Raw genomic sequence first — 27,641 nt, 5'->3', positions numbered from 1 at the left:
GGGGTCAGACCCAGCTCCAGGAGAGCTCACACCTTTGGGCAGAGCCAGGTGGTTGTGCAACCTCCTGGACAACTTTTTCCTAGAATACTTTTATTGAGGTATAGTTGACAATAAATTACATATATTTATAATATACAACTTGATATGTTCTGATAATGTACAAAATCACTAAAATCAAGATAATGAAAATTATCCATTATTTTTAGAAGTTTCCTGTGCTCCCATCACTATAGATTCAAATTTCTAGAATTGTACATACATGCAATTTAGCCTGTACTTTTTTTGCACTAGCTTCATACAGCATAATTATTTTGAGATTTGTGTTGCATTTATCAACAGTTCATTCATTTTATTGATGAGTAGTATTCCACTGTACGGAAATACCACAATTTGTTTTTCTGTCCACCTGTTGATGGAAATTTGTGTTGTTTCCAGTTTGAGGGCTATTACAACTACAGCTGCATATAAGTCTTTACATGTCCATGTGCTCTCATTTCTCTTGAATGAGTACTCAGGAGTAGAATGGCTGGGTCATATGGTAGGCATATGTTTACCTCTCTGTGAAGTTACCAAACTTTTCCCAGAATGGTTGTACTACATCCCCACAACCAGTGAATTTCTGTTCTTCCACATACTTGACAACACTTTGTATAGTAAACCTTTTTAATTTTAGTCGTTTTAGTGGGTGCCTCTAAATTGTGGTTTTTCATTTCTCACAGCTAATGATGTTGGACATCTTTTCATGTGCTATTTGCTACTCTCCCTGGTGATGTTGTTCAAGTCTTGTCTATTTAATTAATTTTTTTACTGGATTGTTTGTCTTATTCAGTATAAGGAGTTCTTTAATGCTACATATGTGTCAGATATGTTTTGCATATATTTTCTCCCAGTCTGTGGCTTGCCTTCCTTTTTTTCTTTACATTTTTATGAGCACTTATTTGAGCCAAATTGATGACATATACCAGGGAGCTGGATCTCAAATGCTCCAGAGAATAGCAGTTTTGCAGCTTTTTATTTTTCTTTTTTTATACTTATCTTTATTGTTGAATGTATTACAGATGTCCTCTTTTCTCCCTCCTTGACCCCCTCCTCCCCAATTCCACCCCCCTTCTGCTTTTTCCACACTGTTGTCTGTCTATTGGTTATGCATATATGCATATAAGTTCTTTGGTTTCTCTCTTCCCATTCTACCCCCCACCTTCCCTTTGAGGTTCAGCAGTCTAACAATCAATTTGTACTTCCTAATCCTTTTATCTTTTTCAGCCAATTCCCCTCCCATCTGGCAACCAACAAAAAGTTCTCTGTATCTATGAGTCTGTTTCTGTTCTGCTTGCTCATTTTGTTTGTAGATTCAGTTGTTGATATATATGTATTTATTGCTATTTTATTGTTCATATTTTTATATCTTCTTCAAAAAGGCCCGTCAACATTTCATATAATACTAGTTTGCTGGTGATGAACTCCTTCAGCTTTTTCTTGTCTGGGAAACTCTTGATATGTCCATCGATTCTAAATGATAGCTTTGAAGGATAGAGTAATCTTGGTTGTAAGTCCTTGCTTTTCATCACTTTAAATATTGGTTGCCACTTCCTCCTGGCCTGCAAAGTTTCTTTTCAGAAACAAGCTGACAGCCTTATGGGAGCTCCATTTTAGGTAACTAACTGCCTTTGTCTTGCTCCTTTTAAGATTCTCTCTTTGTCTTTAACCTTTTGCATTTTGTTTTTGTTTTTTTAATCCTCACCGAAAAATATTTTTCCATTTATCTTTGGTTAGAGTGGGAGGAAGGGAGAGAGAGAGAGAGAGCCATCGATGTGAGAGAGACATGTCAGCTGGTTACCTCCCATATGACCCTGATGAGGGCCGGGGATGAACCGCAACCAAGGTACGTGCCCTTGACAGGAATTGAACCTGCAACTCATTGGTCCATGGGCTGATGCTCTAACCATGGAGCCAAACAGTCCAGGGCTAACCTTTTGCATTTTGATGATGATGTGTTTTGGTGTGGACCTCTTTGGGTTCATCTTGTTTGGGACTCTGTGCTTCATGGACTTGTATGTCTGTTTCCTTCAGCAAATTAGGGAAGTTTTCTGTCATTATTTTTTCAAATAGGTTTTCAATTTTTTGCTCTCTCTCTTCTCCTTCTGGCACTCCCATGATACGAATGTTGGTACACTTAAAGTTGTCCCACAGGCCCCTTATACTATCCTCATTTTGAGGGATTCTTTTTGCTGTTCTGGTAGGGTGTTTTTTGCTTCCTTATAGTCCAAATTGATAATTTGCTTCTTGGCTTCACCTACTCTACTATTGAGTCCCTGTAAATTATTTTTTTTTCCCTGTAAATTATTCTTTATTTCAGTTACCACACCCTTCATTTCTGGCTGGTTCTTTATTATGCTCTTGAGGGCCTTACTAAGTTCACTGAGCGTCTTCATAAGCATTGTTTTGAACTCTGCATCTGTTACGTTGTTTATCTCCATTTTATTTAGTTCTTTACCTGGAGTTTTGTTCTGTTCTTTCATTTGGAACATACTTCTTTGTCTCCTCATTTTGGCTGCCTCCCTGTGTTTGTTTCTATGTATTAGGTAGAGTTGCTATGTCTCCTAGGCTTTATACAGTGGCCTATTGTAGTAGGTGTCCTGTAGGGTCTAGTGGCACAACCTCCCTGATCACCCAGCAGGGCCCTCAGGGTACACTCCTTGTGTGGAGTGTATACCCTTCTGTTGTAATTGAGTCTTGATTGCTCTTGGTATATCAATGAGATGGTTTTACTCAGGCTGATCAGCTACAAGGACTGGCTGTGCCCACTGACCACCAACCTCTGACTACCTTGGATGATCAGTTGTGCAGGGGCCCACCACACAGAGCAAGACTTACTTCAGCAGTGCTCTGGTATCCCCTGAGTCCATTCCTTGAGTGTGTCATTTGTGGAGGTGGGGGGGGGGGTGCTTTGATGTGGTCTAAAGCTGTCCACTGGGTGTGCTGGCTCTGGAGCAAGGTCAGCCACTGCCTGTGTTTTTCCCAGGATCACCCAGCATAAACTACAAAGCAGTCTGCCAATGGCTACTTCTTGTGCTGACCTTGGAGGTGCCCAGGCAAAGCCAAGCTGTGAATAAGGCTGGCTGCTTCTAATGCCGGGCCTGGAGCCACTTAGCAAGAGGTATGGGGCTCGCTGTGGACAGATGCTGCTTGTTTGAGAGAATTTAGGAAAATCCAAAGCAGGAGCCAAAACAGGCCAATCCTATGGTAAAGCCACTGGAAACAGCTTGGGTGGGCTTGAACGTTGGCTGGGATAGGGCCTCAGGGAATCACCAGGGTGGGGCAAACAGTATGAGCCAGGTTGCTGGAGTCCCAGATATGGCAGCTTTCTTCCTGCCCTGTAGGGGAAGGGCTCACCAAAATAACAAGGGCTTTTATCAGCAAGTTTGTCCAGGAGAAAGCTGCTTCTCCAGTCCTCGCCCCGATGCCAAACAACTAAGTTTTTCCTCATATGACTGGTGACTTTTAAGCTGCCTCTCCAACGCTGGAGGCTAGAGGCTACAGGTCAAAGTACACCCATGTGCGGGGGGGCGGGGGGTGGGCCTGTAAGAGGAGCTGCTTGGGGCTCCAGCAGCCTCAGCATCCCTCAGCCTCAGTTCTTGTTGGTTTTTACAGCCAAGTGTTATGGGGACTTCTCTTCCTGGCACTGGAATCCTGAGCTGGGTGCCTGGTGTGGGACAGGGACCCCTCGCTCCTCAGGGAGGACCTTCACAGCCAAGGTATCCTGATTTTTATCTGCCACACATGGGTGTGGGGCCAGCCTGCACCTCTGCCCCTCCTACCAGTCTTGATGTGGCTGCTTCTTTAATTTTGTAGTCGTGGGACTGCCATTCAGCTTGATTTCAGGCGGTTCTGAAGGAAGATTGTTCTGTAGTCTAGTTGTAATTTTGATGTGGTTGTGGAAGAAGGTGAGAATGTGTTTACCTACACTGCCATCTTGACCAGAAGTCTTTTTTTTTTTTTTTAATCCTCACCCAAGGACACTCTTTGCATTATCTTCAGATACAGCAGGAGGGAGAGAGGGAGGAAGAGAGAGAGAGAAACATTGATGTGAGAGAGACACATCAACTGGTTGCCACCCACACAATCCCAACCAGGGCCTGGGACAAACTGCAACAGAGGAAGGTGTCCTTAGTGGGAAGCAAACCCGGGTCTCTGGTCTGCAGGCTAACTCTATAACCAAATTGGCCAGGGCTATTTTTTTCTTTATTGATTTTAGAGAGAGAAGAAGGGAGAGGGAGAGAGAGATAGAAACATCAATGAGAAAGAACATCCATCGGCCACCTCCTGCATTCCCTCCACTGGGGATTTGGCCCACAACCCATGCATCTGTCCTGACTGGGAATCCAATCGACAACCTCTCAGTGCGTGGTTTGACACTTAACCACTGAGCCACACTGGCCAGGCTATAGATTTTTTATTATGTATTTGAAATTAAGGTGGGAAAGTAAGGAAGATTAGATCGTGGTGGGAGAAAGCAAGGTAAAGATTGAATTTTGGGGTAGTTAACAAGATTATGTGCTCTCTTGAGGGTAAGTATCTTTGGAAGAAGGGGTCTGAAAGGGTGGTAACATTTTAGAAGGAGGGGTCTGAAAAGAGGCATTTCAAAGTTGTGTTAATCTAGATGTACAGTAACAATGGACAAGGCTTGCTGAAAACAAAGATAAGCCTTTTACTAAAAAGTTATATCTCTTGGTGTGACTACCCACCATGATGTACCCAGGTAGGAATTTATGATCAGATCACCCTGTGAGGTTACTTTCCATAGAACCCCTTTTTTATCCACATTTCTCACTTTTGGTTGGATAGTGTGGTCTCACGGTGCTAGGAAGGCTTTCTTCTGGGAAGTCTTGGTATCAACATTAACTTGTTGACCATTAGGGATGGCACATATCATAACCATGGGATCTGAGTTGTCAAATTTTTTCCAAAATGGTTGGGGTGGTGAACACACAATACAATATGGAGATGATGTATTATAGAATTGTACACCTGAAACCTATATAATTTTATTAACCAATGTCACCCCAATAAATGCAATAAAAAAAATTTTATTTTTTCCAAAATGGGAAAGGCAGATGTGAGGGCGATCTGGCTGCGACATCTGTCACCCCATTGATCGCTAGGGTTGATTCGGCTGATCTGGCTGGCGAGGCGGGTATCCCCCTCCTTCCTCAACAGATCCATGTTCGTCCCTCCCGAAGCTGCGCGCTCGGTTGAAGAGGACGACCTTCCCCCCAGAGAAGAGGACCAGTCTTTGGTCAAGGGTATACGAGTAGGTGCGCTCCCCTGCTAGAACCTTCAAACCAGCTCCCAAAATGGGAAAGGCAGATAAATGGAAGGCAGTCAGGTCTTATGGCCTTCCTTGCAAAGAAAACCACCCTGGATCATTTCTGTCCTATGAACTATCATGATGAGTTTTGCCTTCTGTCTCATTTTTCTGTATTTGGCATCTAGATTAACATTTACATAAGCCAAAAAAGAGTGTTAACAGTTATCTTATACATGTTCAGTAATCATTATAGTTGAACTATATAGAAAAACACAAAGAACAATTATAACTATTATGACTAATATCATTAGCAGACAGGTCAAGACAATCAAACAAAATGGATTCTGAGTTCAACATCAATCCCTAGATATACAGGCCTTGTTGATGTCTTGGGATAGCTGTCTACCTCTGATGTCAGTGGCTTCTCATCCCAGAGGAGCCATTGATGACCATAGACAGGAGTAGATGTCCGTTTGCAGTTAGGAGTCTAATAAGGTCCCTTCTAATAAGGTGGAAAGTAACTTTTATTTGATGTCCTTTCCAGTAAACAAAGTCTTCAGGTGGCAGTCAGTGACCTTTAAAGTATTTGTCTCCTGGAAGCTCGCCATGTAAGGAAGCAGTTACCAACTTGGTATTTTCTTGAAGTAACTCTATCAAACCTTGGCAATAATATAAGATGTTGCCTTTCAATAATGTCAGCTTATAAATTTCTCCATCTAACTCCAGATTAAATGAACTGTGATACTTTAAGAAATGCAAAAACCAAAAAAACAGGGAGCCAGGCAGTAAAGAAGAACCAAATGGCCATCTTGGGTTGCCTATAGCCCCAACTATTTAATTTACAACCATTGTTTACCTGTACAATATACCATAGACATTTTCTTACATATATTGAGATTTTTAACCTTTCAAACCTCAATGTCTGGTAAAAACTAAGAAATAATCAATTAGTATTCTTTAGCTTGAACATCTTATAACATTTAGAAATATTTTTTACAAACATAGCTGGGCTGGTATGGCTTAGTGAATTGAGCATCATTCCATAGACTGAGAGGTCCTGGTTCAATTCCCCATCAGGGCACATACCTGGGTTGCAGGCTCAATTCCCAGTAGGGGGCATGCAAAAGGCAGCCAACTGCTATTTCTCACATCCATGTTTCTATCTCTCCCTCTCTCTCTAAAAAAATCAATAAAAACATTTAAAAAATATTTTTACAAACATAAAAGTCAATTATTAACATGGATTTATTTTTGTAAAGCCCGGGTAAAATAAAGATACGTCTATTTTACTTCAACAAACTTAAGTTAGCTTTTATTTACTAATGATTAATCTCAGATCACTTGAACTTGAAAAGCATTTGAGTTAATTTCTATATTTCAGAGAATTTTAGAATACCCAATTCTTACAAGCTCTTGCCTTCAAATTAATTTTAACAATACCTTCCTGAAGTAGAAAGTTATTTCACATTTACAACATACATATATGGACTCATACAAACAGACACAAAAAGAAAACAGTTGAATCCAAATTTTGTTTTAGAGACCTTTTACAATTTATATCTGTCCTTGACAAGTCAAATTCCAAATGTTTTTGTCCCTTTAAAAATAAGGACAGCCCTGGCCGGTTTGGCTCAGCGGTTAGAGCGTCGGCCTGCGGTCCAGAGAGACCCGGGTTCGGTTCCCGCTACGGGCACGTACCTCGGTTGCAGTTTGTCCCCGGCCCTGGTCGGTCGTGCGGGTGGCAGCCACTCGATGTGTTCCTTTCACATCGATGTTTCTCTCTCTCTCTCTTCCTCTCTCTCCCTCCCACTCTACCTGAACAAAAAATGGAAAAATGTCCTCGGGTGAGGATAAAAAAAATAAAAATAAAAAAAATAAGGACAGACAGCTGTGTGGGATGGGGAGGAGGGTGTCTGGGTTGGGGGGAGAAGGAGAAACATCTGTAACAAAAATAAATTAATAAAAATTGAAAAAATAAAGGACAGCCATTCCCAGTATCTCCAAGAATTAGGTTGACATCTAAATGACATCATAGGTTGATCCATTTATTTAAACGCTTTTACATAGTTTCATTTCAGTTTAGGGGAGGCCTTTTTAAGTTCTGAGACAATCTCTAATAGTATTTTTCCCCATTCATTCTGCCTAGTTTTATAGCCAGATTTTTCTAATTGTGCATGGAAAAATTAATTTAGAAGTATTGAAGGGTCCTCATCTTGGCTATCTTAGTATTAATAGGAGGAAGGCTGACTCATGTGGGGCTTGTTGACCTGGGAGGCACAATTTTCCAGGTTAATTTTGAGACCTGTGGAGTTTGAACAAACTTCTAGGGAAAACCAGCCTTACATGCACATTTCCAGATGAGCCAGTGCAGTGGATCTCCTTATAGGATTGCTTCATGCCCTAGAAGAAACTTTTCTTGAGGCAACACCACAAAAATTCTCAGTCACCTAAAAATACCCAAGCAAGGGCCAGAAAATCTTCCCAGATGCCCCCAGAACCATGATGCCTTCCAAGGCATGGGCCTCTCTTTTGGCCCTTCTCAGGGTGAATCCATTCCAGAGCCCCATGCCCTTCTCCCTGGGGGTCCCACCAGCTTCTCTGGGATCAGCTGCATTACCACAGTGGATGACTACTGGCACCCACCCCACCACTCCACCACTCCAGACTTGAAGATCTAAACAGCTGTCATTACCGCATTGACTATATGGGTTGGGGAAGCAAGTGTTTTTCTCTCTCTTTTTTTTTTAATCCTCATCCGAGGACATTTTCCCATTTTTCTTGTACAGACAGAGTGGGAGGGAGAGAGAGGAAGAGAGAGGGGGAAACATCGACGTGAAAGGGACACATCGAGTGGCTGCCACCCGCACGACCAACCAGGGCCGGGGACAAAGTGCAACCAAGGTACATGCCCTTAGCGGGAACCGAACCCGGGTCTCTCCGGACCGCAGGTGGACGCTCTAACCGCTGAGCAAAACCGGCCAGGGCACAAGTGTCTTTCTCTTTAGGAGCTAAAGAGAGTTAAGTCTCTTCATTTACCCAACAAAGATTCTGTTCAGACTCAGTAAGCAATCAACTTAAAAAGCTGCAAGCGCCCTGGCCGGTTTGGGTCAGCGGTTAGAGCGTCGGCCTGCAGTCCAGAGAGACCCGGGTTCAGTTCCCACTAAGGGCATGTGCCTCGGTTGCAGTTTGTCCCCGGCCCTGGTTGGTCGTGCGGGTGGCAGCCACTCGATGTGTCCCTTTCACATCGATGTTTCTCTCTCTCTCTCTCTCTCTTCCTCTCTCTCCCTCCCACCCTAACTGTACAAAAAAATGGAAAAATGTCCTCAGATGAGGATAAAAAAAAAAAAAAAGCTGAAAGTAGCTCTGGCCGGTTTGGCTCAGTGGTTAAGAGTGTCAGCCTATGGATCAGAGAGTCCCGGGTTCAGTTCCTGCTAAGGGCACGTGCCATGATTGCAGTTTGTATTCGTACCCCAGTGTGGGTGGCAGCCAGTCAATGTGTCTCTCTCACATCGATGATTCTCTCTCTTCCCCCTTCTCTCCCTTCCACTCTATCTGAAAATAAATGCAAAAATGTCCTCAAGTGAGGATAAAAAAAAAGAAGCTGAAGCCCTGGCCAGTTTGGCTCAGTGGTTAGAGCGTCGACCTGCAGTCCAGAGAGACCCGGGTTTGGTTCCCGCTAAGGGTACCTACCTCCCTTGCAGTTTGTCCCCGGCCCTGGTTGGGCTGTGCGGGAGGCAGCCACTCAATGTGTCCCTTTCACATCGATGTTTCTCTCTCTTTCTCTCTCCCCCTCCCTCCCACTTTATTTGAACAAAAATGGAAAAATGTCCTTGGATGAGAATTTAAAAAATTTTTTTTTAAAAAGCAGAAAGTAGAGCAGCAACCCATTTTTTTCCTTTCCCTGGGTTACCTCAATCCTAACCACCTTGAGGATTTTCTAAGAACAGCTCAAAAAGAATCATGGCCCAGCCCTGGCCAGTTTGGCTCAGCGGTTGAGTGTTGGCCTGCAGAACAGAGAGTCCTGGGTTCTGTTCCTGCTAAGGGCACATACCACAAAAAAAAAAAAAAAAAAAAAAAAATCATGGCCCAGAATTTCTAGAGAAGACTCATCCAAGTGGGAAGCTGATGGGCACAATGGGCCCTTGCTAGTACCTAGCACCAGGTTTGGGTCCACAGAGTGATCCTGGGTGGGCTTCTTTGGAATCGTGCCATATTCTGCCAAGTAATTGTCAATGCAAGAAATGTCCAAGTGTGTAGAGAAGTTTTTATAAGTTTATTTGAGCCAAACTGAAACATAGCCAGGCAGCAAGATCTCAAATGCTCTCTGTGGCTTGCTTTTAAAGTAAAAGTTTTTAATTTTGATAAAGTCCAATTTATTAGTTTTTTTTTCTTTTGCAGATTATGCTTTTTGTGTCATATTTAAGAACTCTTGCCCTGGCCGGTTTGGCTCAGCGGTTAGAGCGTCGACCTGCGGTCCTGAGAGACCCGGGTTCGGTTCCCGCTAAGGGCACGTACCTCGGGCCCTGGCCAGTTTGGCTCAGCGGTTAGAGCGTCAGCCGGCGGTCCACAGAGACCCGGGTTCGGTTCCCGCTAAGGGCACGTACCTTGGCTGCAGTTTCTTCCCGGCCCTGGTTGGGTCGTGTGGGTGGTGGCCACTCGATGTGTCCCTTTCACATCGATGTTTTTCTCTCTTCCTCTCTCTCCTTCCCGCTCTATCTGAGTAAAAAAATGGAAAAATGTCCTCGGATGAGGATAAAAAAAACCCAAAAAACAGGGCACGTAGCTTGGTTGCAGTTTGTCCCCGGCCCTGGTCGGTTTTGCGGGTGGCAGCCACTCGATGTGCTCCTTTCACATCGATGTTTCTCTCTCTCTCTCTCTGTTCCTCTCTCTCCCTCCCACTCTACCTGAACAAAAAATGGAAAAATGTCCTCCGGTGAGGATTAAAGAACTCTTTGCCAAAACTAAAATTATTAAGATTTTCACCTCTGTTTTCTTCTAGAAGTTTTATGGTTTTAGCTATACATTTAGGTCTCCGCTAGATTTTGATTAATTATTGGTTGTAGTGTGATGTAAGAGTCAGTTTTATATGTATCTATCTATCAAGTTGACCCAGTGCCATTAATAGAAAAGACTAGCCTTCTCCCTTAGTTATGGTCATGTCTTTGATGTTCATTATGTGACTGTGACTTTTCCTGGGCTCTCCATTCTCTTCCATCAGTCTCTCTATCCTTTTATTTTCCCTTATAAACATTTTTTTTTTTTTTTGGTATGTTCCTCTAGTGGGAACTGAACCCAGGACTCTCTGGTCCGCAGGCCGATGCTCCAACTGCTGAGCCAAACTGGCCAGGGCTTTTCTTTTTCTTAAAAATTTTTTTTACTTTATTGATTTTAGAGAGAGAGGGAGGGAAAGGGAGAGAGAGATAGAAACATTGATGAGAGAGAATATCAATTGGCTACCTACTGCATGTCACCCACTGGGGATTTGGCCCACAACCTGGGCATGTGCCCCGACCAGGAATTGAACCCGCAACCTCTTGGTGCATGGGTCAACACTCAGCCACTAAGCCACACTGGCTGGGCTATTTTTCTTTTTTTTAAAATCTTTATTGTTGAATGTATTACAGATGATTCCTCATTTTTCCCCCATTGACCCCCTCCTCCCCACTCCCGCCCCCCTCTTGCCTTTTTCCACACTATTGGCTGTGTCCATTGGTTATGCATATAAGTTCTTTGGTTTATTTCTTCCTACCCCCCCAACCCCTTTCCCTTTGAGGTTTGTCAGTCTAGCAATGAATTTGTACTTCTTAATCCCCTCACCTTTTTCACCCATTCCCCCAACCCCCCTCCCATCTGGCAATCAACAAAATGTTCTCTATATCTATGAGAATGTTTCTATTCTACCTGTTCTTTTTTTTTTTTTTTATCCTCACCCGAGGTCATTTTTTGTTCAGATAGAGTGGGAGGGAGAGAGACGAACAGAGAGAGAGAGAGAAACATCGATGTGAAAAGAACACATCGAGTGGCTGCCACCCACACGACCGACCAGGGCCGGGGACAAACTGCAACCGAGGTACATGCCCTTAGCGGTAACCGAACCCGGGTCTCTCAGGACCGCAGGCCGACGCTCTAACCGCTGAGCCAAACTGGCCAGGGCGTCTACTTGTTCATTTTGTTTGTAGATTCCATTGTCAATAGATATGTATTCATTGCCATTTTGTTTGTTCATATATTTTATCTTTTTCTTCAAAAAGACCCTTCATCATTTCATATAATAACAGTTTGGTGGTGATGAACTCCTTTAACTTTTTCTTGTCTGGGAAAGTCTTCATATGGCCATCGATTCTAAATGACAGCTTTGCAGGACAGAGTAATCTTGGTTGTAGGTTCTTGCTTTTCATCACTCTGAATATTTCTTGCCACTCCCTTCTGGCTTGCAAAGTTTCTTTTGAGAAATCAGCTGACAGCCTTATGGGAACTCCCTTGTAGGTGACTAGCTGCCTTTCTCTTGCTGCTTTTAAGATTCTCTCTTTGTCTTGAACCTTTTGCATTTTGATGATGATGTGTCTTGGTGTGGGCCTCTTTGGGTTCGTTCATCTTGTTTGGGACTCTCTGTGCTTCCTGGACTTGTATGTCTGTTTCCTTCACCAAGTTAGGGAAGTTTTCTGCCATTATTGTTTCAAACAGGTTTTCGATTTCTTGTTCTCTCTCTTCTCCTTCTGGCACCCCCAAGATGTGAATATTGGCGCACTTGAAGTTGTCCCAGAGGCTCCTTACACTATCTTCATTTTTTTGGATTGTTTTTTCTTTTTGCTGTACTGATTGGGTGTTTTTTGCTTCCTTATATTCCAAATCAATGGTTTGCCTCTTGGCTTTACCTACTCTACTATTGAATCTGTGTAAATTATTCTTTATTTCAGTTAATGCCTCCTTCATTTCTGACTGTGCATCCATCTTTTCTGACTGGTCGTTTTTTATGCTCTTGAGGCCCTCACTAAGTTCATTGAGCATCCTTATAAGCAGTATTTTGAACTCAGCATCTGTTAGGTTGCTTATCTCCATTTCGCTTAGTTCTTTTCCTGGAGATTTGTTCTGTTCTTTCATTTGGGACCTGTTTCTTTGTCTCCTCATTTTGGCTGCCTCCCTGTGTTTGTTTCTGTGTATTACTTATGTATGGGGCTAGCTGAGACCAGATGCTGCTTGTTTGAAAGAATTTAGGAAAACCTGAAGCAGGATCCAAGATAGGTCAATCCTGTGGTTAAGCAGCTGGCAACAATTTTGGTGGGCCTGAAAGTTTTGTGGGTTGGGGCCTCAGGGAGTCACCAGGGCGGGTCTACCAGTGTGAGCCAGGTTGCTGGAGTCCCAGATATGGCGACTGTCTGCCGCCCCAGGGAAGGGCTCACCAAAGGAACAAAGGCCTCTGACAGCACGTTTGTCCTGGAGAAAGCCCCCTCTCCAGCCCTCACTCCAGTGCCAAACAGCTCAGTTCTTCCCTGTATGTCTCTGGTGCCCCTCGAGCTGCCCTCCCTCCAAGCTTAGAGGGAGTGAGTTTGACAAGTCCGTGCGTGGGCCCTTTAAGGAGCTGCCTGGGGCTCTAGCTGCTTCAGCTTCCCTGAGCCTCAGGTCCCACTGGTTTTTCCAGCCAGAAGTTATGGGGACTTCTCTTCCTGGCACTGCAACCCTGAGCAGGGCATCTGGTGTGGACAGGGACCCCTCAGTCCTCAGGAAGGACCTTCCCAGCCGAGGTGACCTCCTGATTTTTATCTGCCACACATGGTTGTAGGACCAGCCCTTCGGGCCTCCGCCCCTCCTACCGGTCTTGATGAGGCTGCTGCTTTAATTCCATTCAGCTTGATTTCAGGTGATTTTGAATGATGGTTGTTCTGTAGTTTAGTTGTAACTTTGATGTGGTTGTGGGAGGACGCGATACCACGTTTCCCTAAGCCGCCATCTTGACCGGAAGTCCCTGGGCTATTTTTCAGTCAGAGTTGATATACAACATTGTATTAGTTTCAGGTGTACATTCCAGTGATTAGACATTATAAAACTTAGTAAGTGATCATCCAAAAAAAATCTCATACATATCTGACACCATACGTAGTTATTAGAATATTATTGACTATATTCCCTATGCTGTACTTTATACCACCATGATTATACTACAACTACTAATTTGTACTTCTAAATCCCTTCACCTTTTTCACCCATTCCCTGAACACCCCCTCATTTGTCAACCATCAAAATGTTCTCTGTATCTATCAGTCTGTTTCTGTTTTGCTTCTCCATTTATTTTGATTTCTAGATTCAATTGTTGATAGATGTGTATTTATTACCATTTTATTCATATTTTTTATTTTACTTTATTTTATTTTATTTCATTTCATTTCATTTCATTTTTTTATTTTATTTTATATTTTATTTTATTTTATTTTATTTCATTTTATTTTATTTTATATTTTATTTTATTTTATTTTATTTTATTTTATTTCATTTTATTTTAGAAGACCCTTTAACATTTCATGTAATACTGGTTTGGTAGGATAACTCCTTTAGCTTTTGCTTGTCTGGGAAGTTCTTTATCTGACCTTCAATTCTAAATGATAGTTTTGCTGGGTAGAGTAATCTTGGTTGTAAGTCCTTACTTTTCATCACTTTGAATATTTTTTGCCAATCCCTTCTAGCCTACAAAGTTTCTTTTCAGAAATCAGCTGACAGTCTTATGGGAGCTCCACTATAGATAACTAACTGCTTTTCTCTTGCCACTTTTAAGATTCTCTCTTTTCTGGATATGGGTTGACAGAAATGAAGAAATGTTTGCTTTAATCAGTTATGCTGTAGTGTGCTGGATTAAGCTCTTTACTTACCTTGTTTTAAATAAGTGAATGAATAAATAAATAAAAATAAAAAATAAAAAAAGATTCTCTCTTTGTCTTTAACCTTTGGCTTTTTAATTATGATGTGTCTTGGTGTGGTCCTCTTTAGGTTTATTTTGTTTGGGACTCTCTGTGCTTCCAGAACTTGTTATGGTTATTTATTTAATCAGGTAAGGGGAGTTTTCTGTCATTTTTTCAAATAGGTTTTCAATTTCTTTTTTTTAATTTAATTTTATTGTTGAGAGTATTATAGATGTCCTCATTTTCCCCAATTTGCCCCCCTCCCTCACCCATTTTCGACCCCACCCCAGGCCTTTACTTCTTTATTGTTTATGTCCATGGGCTATGCATATATGCATGTAAGTTCTTTGATTAATCTTTTCCCACATTCCCACTGAGATCTGTCAGTCTGTTCCATGCTTCCATGTCTGTGGATCTATTCTTTCTTTGTAAGTTTATTTTGTTCCTTAGATTCCACACATAAGTGATCTAATGTGATGTTTGCCTTTCTCTGACTGGCTTATTTCACTTAGTATAATTTCCAGGTTCATCCACACTGTTGGCAAAGGGAAAGAGATCCTTCTGTTTTACAAATGCGTAGTGTTCCATTGTGTAAGTGTTCCACAGTTTTTTTCCCTGCTCATTTACTGATGGGCACTTGGGCTGTTTACAGATCTTAACTATTGTAAGTAATGCTGCTATGAACATAGGGGTGCATATATTCTTTCTGATTGGTATTTCAGACTTCTTAGGATATATTCCTAAAAGCGGATCACTGGATCAAATGACAGTTCCATTTTTAATTTTTTGAGGAACCTCTATACCATTTCCATAGTGGCTGCACCAGTCTGCATACCCACCAGTAGTGTACTAGGGTTCCCTTTTCTCCAGATCCTCACAGGAACTTTTCATTTGTTGATTTGTTGACGGTAGCCATTCTGACAGGTGTGAGGTGAAACTTCATTGTCATTTTAATTTGCATGTCTCAGATGATTAGTGACATTGAGAATTTTCTCATACTTGTGTTGGCCATTTGTATGTCCTCATTGGAGAAATAGGCTGCTACCCACACGACCAACCAGGGCTGGGGACAAACTGCACCCGAGGTATGCGCCCTTAGCGGGAACTGAACCCGGGTCTCTCTGGACTGCAGGCCAATGCTCAGGTCCTCTGCTCATGTTTTTTTTTTAATCCTCACCCAAGGACATTCCTTCATTTTTCGTTCAGATAGAGTGGGACGGAGAGGGAGAGAGAGAGAGAGAAAGAGAGGGAAACATCGATGTGAAAGAGACACATCGAGTGGTTGCAACCCGCACGACCCAACCAGGGCCGGGGACAAACTGCAACCAAAGTACATGCCCCTAGCGGGAACCGAGCCCGGGCCTCTTTGGACCGCAGGCTGATATTCTAACCACTGAGCAAGCCGGCCAGGGCCTCTGCTCATTTTTTAATTGGATTGTTGGTTTTTCTCTTGTTGAGCTGTATGAGTGCTTTGTATATTTTGGAAATTAACTCTTAACAAATGGCGAATATATTCTCCCATACTGTGGGTTCCCTTTGCATTTGGAGGTTGGTTTCTTTCCCCTCCCCCACCCCCCTTGGATTTTATCTATTTAAAAAAAATTTTTTTTATACTCACTCAAGGATGTTTTTCCATTTTTTGTTCAGATAGAGTGGGAGGGAGAGAGAGAGAGAGAGAAACATCGACATGAAAGGGACACATCGAGTGGCTGCTACCCACACGACCAACCAGGGCCGGGGACAAACTGCACCCGAGGTATGCGCCCTTAGCGGGAACTGAACCCGGGTCTCTCTGGACTGCAGGCCAATGCTCTAACTGCTGAGCCAAACTGGTCAGCGCTTTATCTATTTTTTTAGTTCCTTTTTTAATTAATTTATTTTTGTTACAGATGTTTCTCCTTTTTCCCACATTGACAACCTCTTCCCAATCCCACCCCCACCTCACCCCCAGCATTGTTGTCTATTTTCATGGTTATGCATACATATAATTTCTGTAGTTTATCTCTTCTTTCCCCCCTTCTGAGGTTTGTCAGTTTGTACCCTACTTCTTTGTTTCTGGGTCTATTTTGTTCATCAGCTTGTTTTGTTCATTATATTCCACAAATAAATGATATCATGTGATATTTGTCTTTCTCTGATTGGCTTGTTTCACTTAGCATAATAGTCTCCAGTTCCCTCCATGTTGTCTCAAAGGATAAGAGATCTTTCTTTCTTACAGCTGCATAGTATTCTATTGTGTATATATATGTACCACAGTGTTTTTATTTACTCATCTATTGATGGACACTTGGGCTGTTTCCAGATTTTATTGATTGTAAATAGTGGTGCGATGAACATAAGGGTACATATATTCTTTCTGATTGGTGTTTCAGGCTTCTTAGGGTATATTCCTAGAAGTGGGATCACTGAGTCAAATGGCAGTTCAATTTTTAAATTTTTGAGGTAACACCATATTCTTTTCCATAGTGGCTGCTCCAGTCTGCATTCCCACCAGCAGTGTGTACTAGAGTTTCCTTTTCTCCACATCTTCACCAGCCCTTGTTTGATGATTTGTTGAATGCAGTCAATATGACAGGTGTGAGGTGATACCTTATTGTTGTTTTAATTTGCATCTCTGATGATTAGTGACATTGAACATTCTTTCATATGTCTCTTGGCCACTTGTATGTCCTGTTTGGAGAGGTGTCTCTTTAGGTCCTCTGCCCAATTTTTTTGCTTTTTTTTTTTCCCCTCTGCCCAATTTTTAATTGGGTTTTTGTCTTCCTTTTATTGAGTGGTATGAGTACTCTATATAGTTTGGAAATTAACTGCTTATCTGATGTATCATTGGCATTTATGCTCTCCCATATAGTGGGTTCTCTTTCCATTTTGATGGTTGTTTCTTTTGCTGTACAGCAGCTTTTTAGTTTGAAGTAGTCTCATGTGTTTATTTTTTCCTTTGTTTCTCTTGCCTTAGATGTTGTATCAATGAAAATTCTGCTGTGACTGATGTCTGAAATTTTGTTGCCTACATTTTCTTCTAGGATTTTTATGGATTCATGAGTCACATTTAAGTCTTTTATCCATTTTGAGTTTATTCTTGTGTATGATGTAACTTGGTGGTCTAGCTTCATTTTTTTGCATGTAGTTGCCCAATTTTCCCAACACCATTTATTGAAGACACTGTCTTTACTCCACTGTATGCTCTTGCCACCTTTGTCAAATATTAATTGAGCATAATGTCTTGGGTCAATTTCTGGGTTCTCTGTTCTGTTCCATTGATCTATATGCCAGTTCTTGTGCCAGTACCAGGCTGTTTTGATTATTATGACTTTGTAGTATAATCTGATATCTGGTATTGTGATCCTTCCTACTTTGTTCTTCTTTTTCAAGATTGCTGTAGCTATTTGGGGTCTTTTTTGGTTCCTTATAAACTTTTGGAGTATTTGTTCTAGTACTGTGAAATACGCGGTTGGTATTTTGATGGGGATTGTGTTGAATGTATAGATTGCTTTGGGTAGTACGGACATTTTAAGGATGTTAATTCTTCCAATCCACAAACAAGGTATATGCTTCCACTTTTTTATATCTTCCTCTATTACTTTTTTTTAATGTCCTGTAGTTTTCTGCAAAGAGGTCTTTTACTTCTTTGGTAAGTTTATTTCTAGGTATATTAATTTTCTTGCCAGAATGGTAAATGGGATTTTTTTTTTTTTTAGTTTTTCTTTTTTGAGAAAGAGAAACTGTTGGTATATAAGAATATCATCTATTTCTTGACATTAATTTTGTATCCTGCTACTTTGCCAAATTCATTTACTAAATCTAGTAGATTTTTGATGGAGTGTTTAGGGTTTTCTATGTATGATACCATACCATCTGCAAATAATAACAGTTTTACTTCCTCCTTTCCTATTTGGATCCCTTTTATTCTTTCTTCATGTCTAATAGCTATGGCTAAGACTTCCAGTACTATGTTAAATAAGAGTGGCAAAAGTAGTCATCCCTATCTTTTTCCTGTTCTTAAAGGAAATGCTTTTAGTTTTTGCCCATTGACTATGATGTTGACTATAGGGTTTTCTTGTTTGTTTGTTTTATTCTCACCTGAGGACATTTTTGCATTTATCTTCAGATAGAGTGGGAGGGAAAGAGGGTGGAAAAGAGAGAGAAAGAAGCATTGATATGAGAGAGACACATCGAATGGTTGCCACCCACATAACCCCAAACAGGGCCGGGGACAAGCTGCAACCAAGGTATGTGCCCTTAGTGGGAACCAAATCGAGGACTCTCTGGTCCGTGGGCTGACGCTCTAACTGGCCAGGGCTGGCTGTAGGTTTTTTATATATGGCCTTTATTATGTCAAGATATCATCCTTCTATTCCCCCATTGCTGAGCATTTTTATCAGAAATGTGTGCTGGATTTTGTCGAATGCTTTTTCAGCATTTATCTATAGCGTATGGTTTTTATCTTTCATTTTGTTTATGTGGTGTATCACATTTATTGATTTGTGAATATTGCACCATCCTTGCATTCCTGAGATGAATCCTACTAGGTCATGATGAATAATTTTTTTGATGTATTGCTGGATCTGATTTGCTAATATTTTGTTAAGAATTTTGGCATCTGTGTTTATCAGGGATATTGGCCTGTAGTTTTCTCTCTTTGTAGTGTCTTTATCCAGTTTTGGAATTAGGATTATGCTGGCTTCATAAAATGAGTTTGGAAGTCTTCTGTCTTCTTGGATTTTTTGGAATAGTTTGAGGAAAATGGGTGTTACATCTTCAGTAAAACTCCCCCGTGAAGTCATTTGGGCCTGGGCTTTTGTTTGCAGTGAGTTTCTTGATTACATCTTTAATTTTCTTAGTTGTTATTGGTCTGTTCAGGTTTTCTATTTCTTCCCAGTTCAGTTTTGGGAGAATGTGTGTTTCTAGAAATTTGTCTATTTCTCCTAGATTGCCCAGTTTGTTGATGTATATTGTTCATAGTATTTTTTTAATGATCCTTTGTATTTCTCTGGTGTCAGTTGTTACTTCTCCTCTTTTGTTTCTGATTTTGTTTATTTGGGTCCTCTCTTTTTGTTTCTTGGTGAGTCTGGCTAAGGGTCCATCAATCTTGTTTATTCTTTCAAAGAACCAGCTCTTTGTTTCATTTTTCTTTTGAAATGTTTTTGTTTCTATGTGGTTTATTGCTGCTCTCACCTTTACTACTTCTTTCTTTCTACTTGATCTGGGTTTTTTGTTTTGTTTATTTTTCTAGTTATTTAAGTTGTAGGGTTAGAAAGTCAATTAGAAATTTTTTCTTGTTTCTTGAGGTAGGCCTGTAGTGCTATGAACTTCCCTTTCAGGACTGCTTTTGCTGTCACATATATTTTGGGTTCATGTGTATTCATTTTCATTGGTCTCCAGGAAATTTTTTTTTTCCTTGATCTCATTGGTAACCCTTTCGTTCTTTAATAACATGCTATTTAGCCTCCACGTGTTTCAATGTTTTTGCTTGTTTTTGTTGTAATTGATTTCTAGTTTCATGCCATTGTGATCTGAGAAGATGCTTGATATGATTTCAATCTTTTTTAATTTGTAGAGACTTACTTTGTGTTCTAACATGTGGTCTATCTTTGAGAATGTCGCATGTGCACTTGAGAAGAATGTATATTCTGCCACTTTGGGGTGAAATATTCTGTAGATATCAATGAAGTCCAACTGATCTAGTTTGTCATTTCACAACTCTGTGTCCTTTTTTTTTTTTTTTTTCCTCACCCGAGGACATTTTCCCATTTTTTTGTTCAGGTAGAGTGGGAGGGAGAGAGAGGAACAGAGAGAAAGAGAGAAACATCGATGTGAAAGGAACACATCGAGTGGCTGCCACCCGCACGACCGACCAGGGCCGGGGACAAACTGCAACCGAGGTACGCGCCCTTAGCGGGAACCGAACCCGGGTCTCTCAGGACCGCAGGTCGATGCTCTAACCGCTGAGCCAAACCGGCCAGGGCTCTGTGTCCTTTTTTTGTTTAGAAGATCTATCCAGTGGTGTCAGTGGTGTGTTAAAGTTACCCACTATGATATTATTGCTATTAATCTCTTCATTGAATTCCTCCAGAAATTTTTAAATATATTTTGGTACTCCTGTATTTGATGCATACCTGTTTACCAGGGTTATATCCTCTTATTGAATTGATTCTTTTAATATTATGTAGTGACCCTCTTTGTCTTTTATTTTAGCCCTGGTTTTGAAATCTATCTGGTCAAATATGAGTGTTGCTACACCAGTTTTGTTTTGTTTTTTTCATTTCCATTTTCTTGGAAAAAATTTTTCCATCCCTTCACTTTCATCCTGTGTGAGTCTTTTGTTGTGAGTTGGGTCTCTTGGAGACAGCATACAAATGGGTCAAATTTTCTTATCCAATCAGCTACCCTATGTCTTTTGGTTGGACCATTTAAGCCATTTACATTTAAAGTTATTACTTATAGATACTTATTAGTTGCTATTTTTATTTTCTGCCTGTGCCCCCACCCACTCAAAGAGAGACCCTTGCCTTTCATTACTTTGTTTACTTCATGCCACTCCCTTCTGATCTGCAGTGTTTCTATGGAGAAATCAGCTGACAATTTAACTGGAGCTCTCTTGTAGGTAACTTTCTGTCTCTCTCTTGCTGCCCTTAAGATTCTTTGTCTTTAATGTTTGCCTTTTTAATTATGATGTGTTTAGCTGTGGGTCTTTTTTGGGTTCATCTGGTTTGGGACTCTCTGTTTCCTGGACTTGAGTGACTTTTTCTTTCACCAAATCAGGGAAGTGCTCTGTACTTATTTCTTCAAACAGTTTCTCTATTCCTTTCTCAGATTCTTCTCCTTCTGGTACCCCTATGATGTAAATATTCTTACATTTTGTATTGTCCCAAAGCTCCCTTAAACTCTCCTGCTTTAAAATTTTTTTTTTCCCATTTGCTGCTCGATTTATTTTTGTTTTTTTTCCTACCTTGCCTTCTAACTTACTGATTTGGTCTTCAGCTTCTTCCAATCTACTATTGAATCCTTCTAAGGTATTTTATTTCTTTTTTCTTTTTTGAAATTTGATAAAATGTTTTATTTATAGTTAACCTAATTTTCTTCCAGTGTTGGTATTAGAAAGATTGGTTCCTGTATTTTTATTTTTATTTTTTAAAAAATCTTTATTGTTGAATGTATTACAGATGTTCCACTTTTTTCCCCCATTGACCCCCTCCTCCCCACTCCCACCCCTCTCCTGCCTTTTCTCACTATTGTCTGTGTCCATTGGTTATGCATATAAGTTCTCTGGTTTATTTCTTCCCACCCATCCCCCAACCCCTTTCCCTTTGAGGTTTGTCAGTCTAGCAATGAATTTGTATTTCTTAATCCCTTCACCTTTTTCACCCATTCCCCCAACCCCCTCCCATCCGGCAACCAACAAAATGTTCTCTGTATCTATGAGAATGTTTCTATTCTACCTGTTCATTTTGTTTGTAGATTCTATTGTCGATAGATATGTATTCATTGCCATTTTGTTTGTTCATATATTTTATCTTTTTCTTCAAAAAGACCCTTCATCATTTCATATAATAACGGTTTGGTGGTGATGAACTCCTTTAGCTTTTTTGTATCTGGGAAAGTCTTTATATAGCCATTGATTCTAAACAACAGCTTTGCAGGATAGAGTAATCTTGGTTGAAGGTTCTTGCTTTTCATCACTCTGAATATTTCTTGCCACTCCCTTCTGCCCTGCAAAGTTTCTTTTGAGAAATCAGCTGACAGCCTTATGGGAACTCCCTTGTAGGTGACTAGCTGCCTTTCTCTTGCTGCTTTTAAGATTCTCTCTTTGTCTTGAACCTTTTGCATTTTGATGATGATGTGTCTTGGTGTGGACCTCTTGTGGTTCATCTTGTTTGGGACTCTCTGTGCTTCCTGGACTTGTATGTCTGTTTCCTTCACCAAGTTAGGGAAGTTTTCTGCCATTATTGTTTCAAACAGGTTTTTGATTTCTTGTTCACTCTCTTCTCCTTCTGGCACCCCCAAGATGTGAATGTTGGCATGCTTGAAGTTGTCCCAGAGGTTCCTTACACTATCCTCATTTGTTTGGATTCTTTTTTCTTTTTGCTGTTCTGATTGGGTGTTTTTTGCTTCCTTATATTCCAAATCGATGGTGTGCTTCTTGGTTTTACCTTCTCTACTATTGAATCTGTGTAAATTATTCTTTATTTCAGTTAATGCTTCCTTCATTTCTGACTGGTCATTTTTTATGCTCTTGAGGCCCTCACTAAGTTCATTAAGCATCCTTATAAGCAGTGTTTTGAACTCAGCATCTGTTAGGTTGCTTATCTCCATTTCGCTTAGTTCTTTTCCTGGAGATTTGTTCTGTTCTTTCATTTGGGACCTGCTCCTTTATCTCCTCATTTTGGCTGCCTCCCTGTGTTTGTTTCTGTGTATTACTTAACAAGAGGTATGGGGCTGGCTGAGACCAGATGCTGCTTGTTTGAAAGAATTTAGGAAAAACCTGAAGCAGGATCCAAGACAGGCCAATCCTATGGTAAAACAACTGGCAACAGCTTGGGTGGGCCTAAAAGTTGGGTAGGGTGGGGCCTCAGGGCATCACCAGAGTGGGGCAAACAGTGTGAGCCAGGTTGCTGGAGTCCCATATGGCAGCTGCCGCCCCAGGGCAGGGCTCACCAAAGGAACAAAGGCCTCTGACAGCACGTTTGTCCTAGAGAAAGCCCCCTCTCCAGCCCTTGCGCCAGTGCCAAACAGCTCAGTTCTTCCCTGTATGTCTCTGGCACCCCTCGAGCTGCCTTCCCTCCAAGCTTAGAGGGAGTCCATGCGTGGGCCCTTTAAGAGGAGCTGCGTGGGTCTCCAGCCACCTCAGCCTCCCTGAGCCTCAGGTCCCACTGGTTTTTCCAGCCAGAAGTGATGGGGATTCTCTTCCTGGCACTGGAACCCTGAGCTGGGTGCCTGGTGTGGGACGGGGACCCCTCAGTCCTCAGGACCTCCCCAGCCGAGGTGTCCTCCTGATTTTTATCTGCCACACGTGGGTGTGGGACCAGGCTGTTCGCCTCCGCCCCTCCTACCAGTCTCAATGTGGCTGTTTCTTTAATTCCATAGTTGTATGACTTCCATTCAGCTTGATTTCAGGAGGTTTTGAATGATGGTTGTTCTGTAGTTTAGTTGTAACTTTGGTTGTGGGAGGACATGATACTGCGTTTACCCACACTGCCATCTTGACCAGAAGTCTTGTAAGGTATTTTTCATAACAGCTATGTCATTCTTTATTTCCTCTTGATTTTTATTCATGGCTTCTACTTCTTTTTTTAAGCTGATGTTGTTTCCACTGAGCTTTTCATAATTATTATTAAGTTGCTTGTAGTTCTCCCTAAATTGCTTGAGCACCCTTAAAATCATTGCTTTGAATTCTTTATCTGACAAATTGCTTTCTTCCATTTCATGTATTTCCTTTTCTGGTGATTCCTACTTTACTTTTATTTGGGTGTTGTTTATTTATCTCACATTTTAGCAGTCTGTTAATTCTAGGCCCGGTGATGGATGTTGGAATGTGTAGGCAGGTCAGTGTGTATCAAATAAGGCTGCTTTGTCTCCCAGACTGTTTTAGTGTGTGGTGCCTCTTGCCTGCTGTAGGTCCTAGAGGATGGACAACTGGCGGCTGGTATTGGTCTGTCGTGGTAGGTGCTGGTGGGGTGCGTGGGTCCTACTGGTGCGCTGCTGGGTGCATTGCTCCCTGGTAGGGCTCAGCTCCTGATCAGTCACTGCTGATGCTGCTGGGAGCAAGTGTCAGCTCCCAGTTTGTGCTGCTATTGCTGCTGCCATTGCCAGGGGCTGCTCTCAGCTCCCAATCCTCTGCTGCTGTTGGGGGCTGAGGATGCTCAGCTCCCAAGACTTTGCTTCTACTGGGGGAGGGGCTCCACTCTAAATCTGCTGCTGCAATTGTCAGGGGTGGTCTCAGCTGCCCAAACTTTGCTGCTGCTTGGGCTGGGGCACCACTCCTGATCAGCCTCTGCTGATGCTGCCTGGGATGGGTCTCAGCTGCTGGTCTGTGCTGCTGCTGCCTGGGGATGAATGTTGGCTTCCGAGCCTCTGCTGCTGTTGGGGGTGGGGATCCACTCCCTCCCAGTCACTGCTGCTGTGGGGGAAAGTGCTAGGCTCCCAAGCTGGCCGTACTGCTGCTGAGGGTGGTGCTTGGCTCTGATCAGGCTGCTGCTGTGGGTGATGGTGCTCAGCTCCAGGCTGGTTGCGGCTACCATAGCAGGTACCTCGATAGCTCCGCTACTGTGTGCTGGTCTATGTTGACACAGGGGTCCACTGGTTGATGGTGCAAGGTACACTGGTGGATTCAGGTTGCTCAGCCCTAGTTGCTCCTTGCTGCCTCCTCCCAGAGAAGACCAGGGATCTTCCAAAATGGTGGAGCCTTCCAGCTGTGCAAGAAGTGCCCTGATAAGCCACTTACTGTGTAGCCAGCTGCTCCCGTCCACAGCACAGGAACCCTCTGCCCCACATTTCTGCACTGCTTAAAGTTGCTCATCTACACTCACATTCACTCACACTCCTTCACACTCTCACATACTCACCCTCACTCAATCCTGCCCACTGCTGTCCTTCCCAAGATCTACTTTTATCTCGAGTTTGGTTTCTTTTGGTGTGCAGAAGCTTTTTAGTTTGATGTAGTCCCATTTTTAATTTTTTCTCCTTTGTTTCTTTTGCCCTAGGAGATGTGTTGGCAAAAATTCTTTTTTTTTTAAATTTAATTAATTAGCCCTGGCCGGTTTGGCTCAGCGGTTAGAGCGTCGGCCTGCGGTCCTGAGAGACCCGGGTTCAGTTCCCGCTAAGGGCACGTACCTCGGTTGCAGTTTGTCCCCGGCCCTGGTCGGTCGTGCGGGTGGCAGCCACTCGATGTGTTCCTTTCACGTCGATGTTTCTCTCTCTCTCTCTGTTCCTCTCTCTCCCTCCCACTCTACCTGAACAAAAAATGGAAAAATGTCCTCGGGTGAGGATAAAAAAAATAATAATAATAATTTAATTAATTAATTAATTTTTGTTAGAGATGTTTCTCCTTTCCCCCCCCACTGACTCCCCCTCCTCCTCCCTCCCCACCCTCTCCCCAGCTTTGTTGTCCATGTCCATTGTTCATGCATATTTGCATATAAGTTTTGTGGTTTATCTCTCCCCCCACCCCCTCTTCTGGGGATAGTCAATCTGTACCCACTTCCATGTCTCTGGGACTACCCCATTCCTCAGACTATTATATCCATTATATTCCACAAATAAGTGAGATCATATGATACTTGTCTTTCTCTGTTTGGCTTGTTTCACTTAGGATGACATTTTCCAGGTCCCTCCATGTCGTCCGTCTCAAAGGATAAGAGATCTTTCTTTCTTACAGCTGCATAGTACTCCATTGTGTATATGTACCACTGCTTTTTCATCCATTCGTCTACTGATAGCTGTTTCCAGATCTTAGCTATTTTAAATAATGCTGCTACAAACATGGGGGTACATATATTCTTTCTGATTGGTGTTTCAGGCTTCTTAGGGTATACTCCTAGAAGTGGGATGACTGGGTCAAATGGCAGTTCAATTTTTAATTTTTCAAGGTAACACCATAATGTTTTCCATAGTGGCTGCACAGTCTGCATTCCCACCAGCAGTGTACTAGAGTCCCCTTTTCTCCACACCCTCGCCAACAGTTGTTTGATGATTTGTGGATGGCGTCCATTCTGACAGGTGTGAGGTGATACCTCATTGTTGTTTTAATTTGCATCTCTCTGATGATTAGTGATGATGAGCATTTCTTCATATGTTTCTTAGCCATTTGTATGTCCTGTTTGGAGAAGTGTCTATTTAGTTCCTCTGCCCATTTTTAATTGGGTTCTTTGTCTTCTTTTTGTTGAGTTGTTTGAGCACTCTATATGCAAAAATTCTTCTTCATAAGATGTCTGAGATTTTATTGCCTATGTTTTCTTCTAGGATTTATATGGTTTTGAGACTTATGTTTAAGTCTTTTATCCATTTTGAGTTTATTCTTGTGTATGGTGTAAGTTGGTGGTCTAGTTTCATTGTTTTGCATGTATCTGTCCAATTTTTCCAACACCATTTATTGAAGAGACTATCTTTACTTCATTTTATGCCCTTGCCTCCTTTGTCAAATATTAATTGGCAGTAAGAGTGTGGGTTGATTTCTGGGGTCTCTGTTCTGTTCCATTGTTCTATATGACTGCTCTTATGCCAGTCCCAGGCTCTTTTGACTACATGGCTTTGTGGCATAGTTTGATATCCAGTACTGTGATCCCTCCAACTTTGTTCTTTTTACTCAAGATTGCTGCAGCTATTCAGGGTCTTTTTAGGTTCCATATAAATTTTTTGAATATTTATTTTAATTCTGTGAAATATGCTGTTGGCATTTTAGTAGAAATTACATTGATTGCTTTGCGTGGTATGGACATTTTAATTATGTTAATTATTCCAACCAATGAGCATGGTATATTCTTCCAATTGATTGTAATCTTCCTCTATTTCTTTTTTCAATGTCCTGTAATTTTCTGAATACAGGTCTTTTACCTTCTGGTTAAGTTTATTCCCAGGTTTCTTTGTTTTGTTTGTTTTTCCAGTGGTAAATGGTACTTGTTTTTGTTTTTGTTTTTTTTACTTTCTCTTTCTGAGAGTTCATTTTATACATATTGGTGTGTTAAAATGTCATCAATTTTCAGGTGTTAATTTTGTATCCTGCTACCTTGTTGAATTCATTTATTAAATCTAGTAGGGTTTTTTTGGTGGCGTCCTTAGGGTTTCCTATGTATATCATGTCATCTGTGAATAATGACAGTTTTACTTCCTGTTTTTAAATTTGGATGCCTTTTATTCTTCTCATCGGATCTTTATGGCAAGAACTTCCATTGCTATGTTAAATAAGTGTGGTGAAAGCAGACAACCCTGTGTTGTTCTTGTTCTTAAGGGAAGTGCTTTTAGTTTTTGTACATTGAGTATGATGTTTACTGTAGGCTTGTCATATATGGCCTTTACTATATTCAAGTATGTTCCCTCAATTTTCACTTTGCTGAGAGCTTTTATTAAAATGGGTGCTGGATTTTATTGAATGCTTTTTTTGCATCTATTGTTATGATCATGTGCTTTTTATCCTTCATTTTATTTATGTCATATATCACATTTATTGATTTGCAAATATTGTACCAGCCTTGCATCCCTTGAATAAATCTCAGTTGGTCATGGTGTATGATCTCTGTAATATATTGCTGGATTTGATTTGCTAATATTTAGTTGAGGATTTTAGTATCTATGTTCATCAGGGATATTGGCCTGTACTTTTTTTTTCTTTGTAGTTTCTTTATCTGGCTTTGGAATTAGGATAATGCTGGCCTTGTGAAAAGAGCTTAGTAGTCTTCCCTTCTCTTGAATTATCTGGAATAGTTTAAGGAATTAGGTGTTAAATTTTT

At 41.5% G+C, this 27,641-nt stretch overlaps 1 pseudogene; it reads left to right on the top strand.

The window, feature by feature from the left end:
- Window positions 1-27,641, top strand: part of LOC118615707 — a 42,438-nt pseudogene that overhangs the window by 2,509 nt on the left and 12,288 nt on the right.

The sequence above is a fragment of the Molossus molossus genome, unplaced genomic scaffold (assembly GCF_014108415.1).
Source record: "Molossus molossus isolate mMolMol1 unplaced genomic scaffold, mMolMol1.p scaffold_m16_p_4, whole genome shotgun sequence".
Lineage (NCBI taxonomy): Eukaryota > Metazoa > Chordata > Mammalia > Chiroptera > Molossidae > Molossus > Molossus molossus.
This window is presented reverse-complemented; position numbering and strand designations above follow the sequence as displayed.